The sequence below is a fragment of the Oxyura jamaicensis genome, chromosome 1 (assembly GCF_011077185.1).
Source record: "Oxyura jamaicensis isolate SHBP4307 breed ruddy duck chromosome 1, BPBGC_Ojam_1.0, whole genome shotgun sequence".
Taxonomy (NCBI): domain Eukaryota; kingdom Metazoa; phylum Chordata; class Aves; order Anseriformes; family Anatidae; genus Oxyura; species Oxyura jamaicensis.
Window position 1 is genome coordinate 28,604,861 of NC_048893.1, and position 4,313 is coordinate 28,609,173.

The following is a 4,313-nucleotide window of genomic DNA, read 5'->3' on the forward strand; positions in this document are numbered from 1 at the left end:
GCTGTGGCCTGCACAGGTCTGTGGATGGTCTAGCAGGGGAAGGAAAGCTCCTGAAATGAGCCTGGTGTCTGAATCCCATCTGGCTGTTGGTGAAGCCCCCCCAGACCCTCTCTTGCCTTGCCCAAGTCCCAGAGGATCAGTCTACCACATCATGCTGAAGTAATGCTTCAGCATGTGCTTGAGGGATGTAGGCCCTGTGAAGGGCCGCAAGCAGGATCTTAGGTCTGAATGTAAAGAGGGCAGTAGGGCACGACATGAGATCTAGGGGAACATGGCTGTGGGACTGTCAGAGCTCTGCATCCTGCAGTCCCCTCAGCAGGGCTGCCAGATGCCCACGAGCCGCTCTCTCATTCCTCCTCAATCTGTAATGCCAGGGTAGATAAAACCAGTGCAACCAAACACTGACATTTTTCTAAGGTACAACACAGAAAACAGATGATAGAAAGGGTTGCGTGTATATATGTTTTTTTTTTTTTTTTTTTTTTTTTTTTCCCATTGCATAGTGGAAATTTAATTCTTGAGCAAATTATGACAGTAAAAACAATACAGATTTAAGTGTAAAACATATGATATTACTTTCTGATGGGAGGCACCAGCACTGCAGGTGTAGGATAGCCTCCTATTTTTCAGTTAGGTCAACTGGCCTGTGAGATTCAGAAACTAGACTCCGAAGAAATAACACCTGAACTCATTTTATGACAGACAAAACATAGGTGCAAAGACCTGCAGGCAATCTGGGTATGAACAGTGTTGCAAACCACACTGCTTTGCTAAGCCACACAGAACAATTCTCAGTCGATGAACCAGGACCAGCAAAGGCAAGAAATGTACATGTGTAAGAATATGGTCTTTTTAGGTTGCAAGCTATTCATAATGCTTGCCAGAGACAATGCTAAAATAAAGCTAGCAGCAAACTCACGGGTAGACACCTTCACACAAAGCACTGTTTCAAAATGTGAGACCACCACTTCCCAGGGGATGAAGCTGTCTCTCTCCCTACCTTTTGTTTGAAGGTATTGAACACAATTATTTTTCTCTCTAGTGAAAAAGGAGTATGTGGGGGAGGACTGAGTATTGAACAACAGAAAGTTTTTAAATTGTCTTGGTCTTCAAGAGCAGCATATTTTCAAACTATCTCAGAGTGCTCAGATGTACTATTACATTTCATGTAAATGCAGCTAATTCCTTAACTGGTTATGTGAGTTAGTGAAGGACTGCTGTTTTGTGCTCATATTTTAACACTTATTAAGTTTTGATTAAGGCTTCCCTGGATACTAATTGTTAATGAAATTTGAGGAATTGCAAATGGCTTCACTAATCTCTTCCTAATCTGACGAAACAGGCAAGGAATAATACAAAGGGTAAAAAGCCTCAGCATCCTGCTCTCATCAGAGTATTATGGGAAACATGTAAATAAAGAAAACAAATCAGTGCCCAGTTCACACTTCATCAACTGCCTAACAACTTGCAACCAGTTAATTACACACCTTTAAAAGCCATGTACAGGAGAAATGATTCAGAAATAAGCTACTATAATGAGAAAGGACAGTACAGAAATACCGATTCCACTAAGGGAATTTTAACCCCTTAAATATGACAATGCTGAAAGACTGTACTGCATGGATTAGCTGGTTTACAAATGACATGTAATAACCACTAATTTACAGTGATTTCTCCTTCATTAGTGTATTGCTACTAAGGATGTTGTGTAATCTCTTCTCTGCAGTTAAAAAGAAGATACGGATTTACACATTGCACATAAGAACTGAATACTGATATTGAAGACTGCAAAATGCTACTTAATATGAGGTCAAGTTATTTCACATTCCTGAATATATAGGACTCGTGTAGCCCTTAGTCCAGGAGCATTGTAGCTCAATAAATCCAGTTTTGCTATAGCTACTAGCAGAACGTGAGCTTCATATGAACTCTGCAAACCCTCCAAAATTGTTGGGCTTTGTTGAGCTTGCTTTATCATGCCTGAAACTCTGTTTTAGTTTGCTTTTTAGAACAATTTTCTAATGATCAGGAGGTTATTGTCTAGTATATTTTAATTTTGTGAAATTTTGTATGTGTGTCATACAACCATATTTTTTGTATGGACAGGGGTAACAAGCAGTTCCTTGTTAAACTGAAATATTTATAACCCTAACACAATAAGGCAACACAGAGGAATACGGTCATGGTGTGACAGGAGTGGGGGGAGGCACAACATGACACTGGAAACTCCAGGGCTATAAACATCAGCAGACAGTTAAAAATACACTGACCCGGCAGCTGGGGAAAGACAGCTCTAGGGGTGGCAGAGAACGCAAAGATATCCAGCAAAATCAAGCAAATGACCTAAGCACCCACAGAAGCAACAGAAGGGTGAGCATAACACTGTGGACAGAGGGAGGCGGATGTTAGGAAGTTTGTATAAGAATTTTAACTGTATTATTATGGCTTTTATTCCTGTAATAGGACTTTTTTCTTCTTGTTGTAGATATTATATCTGGACTGATAATTCTTTGGTTAGCCAGTCAAGGTTTTACATACACTGATGATAAACTCCTGGGTTTGCAAATCAGGTTTGCTTCCTTTTTTCCCATGACAAGAATCTGAGGGCAACAACTGTTCCTTTGGAAAAGTCAACACACCGAAGCTGACTGTGGTAAATTATTTATCTATTTTATGCCCTTCAGAGATTATGTCTGTTTCACTGGCCGCACTAAGGATTTCAGGAATAATTTTCCTGTATTTTAACTCCTCTCTTTTTCCCTAGTGGCAAGATCACTGCAGGGTTTTATGCTCTGCTGCCTGCCTGACCAATTGGAAGCAAAATCTACTTTATTCTGATCGGGTTTTGTTTCAGTGTGCATGAGGCGTAACAGAAATAATGTGCAACAGTCAAAAGAGTATCAACACTAAGGAACAGGAATATAATTTTATTTGTCCAGAAGTCTCTCTATACAAGAGCTTTCATACAGTCTAATAATCAACTTTGAAGACAACCCAGCTATGTGCATAGGTATTAACATCAGTCAGGAAGTTTTGGCCTGTGCTCCTGCTGGTATTTGGTAAAAACAGCCCTCAACTAGGTCTGGAAGCCTGACACAAGTGGTGTTGTGCTTCCCCTCCCACGGCAGACAACCTGCATGCCTCTACATCTGAGCGAGTCATCAAGATGTGTTCAGAATATGCTGAGGGGCTTCTGAAATGTGTTTTACCTGATTTTTTTTTGCAACATCCACACTTGAATGATATTAATTCTGTCCTAGAGGGATCTTATGTCCTATAAAGGTAGCTGTGTTATATACATGTGGGTAAGTAACTCCCATGGAATAAAATATTGCAGCAAAGAAGTGTTTTGTGGAGGAAAAAATGAAATAAAAGCAGTGTGTAAGTCCTTATCACAAGCCGTTATCAGAATCCAGAGACTAGCAGAGACTCATAATGTAATAAAATGGAATGTTTAATAATAAAGTAATGCTTAAAGGTTTATGACCACTTTTTTTTTTTTTTTTTTCCCAGTACATTTATAGGTTTAAGATTTTATTGTCCTCTTTTGTGCCACAGCATGCTTGCCCCCAGGCCACAGGTCTTTCAAACTCTAGGTGGATGACAGAAAGCCTTTATCAGCAATAGGCATTTAAGTATCAGGCATTTTGATCTTGTGCCTCCAATGATCTTGTATCAGGGCCAGGGAATCGCCCTGTAACCCAGATCAGGAAATGAGGTAAGAAACACTCACACACTTCAGCCCACCTAATTTCAATGATCTCGTTTGCAGCATGTTCCCCCAAAGCATGAATATGGGAATGACTGGAGCCAGACCACAGGTGTTTATCTATTTGTTTATCCAGTTCAGTGTGTCCTCCAACACACACCTCTTCAGAACAGCATACTCAGTCCTATTCAAAGATTCATTACTTAGGGAGGAAGATAAATAGGCCTTAAATACCCGACTGATAGATGTATTTTCAAATGTACAGTACTTGGTTATAACTCATAGGGTCTACATTACCTCTTACTGACTTTCCATGCTCTTAAAATAGAAAATTCAATAAACTAGGAGAAGCAAAATTCATTACATGTGTTTTTAGCATAAAGCCATATTCTTGCTGCACTCTGCTTAGATTCTTTTAAATGTATACAGTGGTACTAAAGTTTCATGAATTGCCAAGAATCATTTAATGCTACTCTCAACTGAAATGCAATAGAAGAGTTGATTCAGAAGGGCATTCTTTATATTTTTTTTTCAGCCACTGATGCATCAAAGCATGGAAGTATCAAAACATTTTCAGTAGTTATGTGTTATACTCGAAAGCAAA

The 4,313-nt window shown here is 39.5% G+C and overlaps 1 long non-coding RNA gene across 2 annotated transcripts; it reads left to right on the top strand.

Moving 5' to 3' along the window:
* Window positions 1-2,280: 2,280 nt before the first annotated feature.
* On the top strand, window positions 2,281-3,440 carry LOC118160969. 2 transcript variants are annotated; one of them, XR_004747789.1, is made up of 3 exons: window positions 2,281-2,412; window positions 2,486-2,653; window positions 2,855-3,440. It is a non-coding gene; the product is annotated as an uncharacterized LOC118160969 (long non-coding RNA). The 2 variants fall into 2 exon arrangements; XR_004747788.1 differs by having other exon boundaries at window positions 2,281-2,404.
* Window positions 3,441-4,313: the final 873 nt, after the last annotated feature.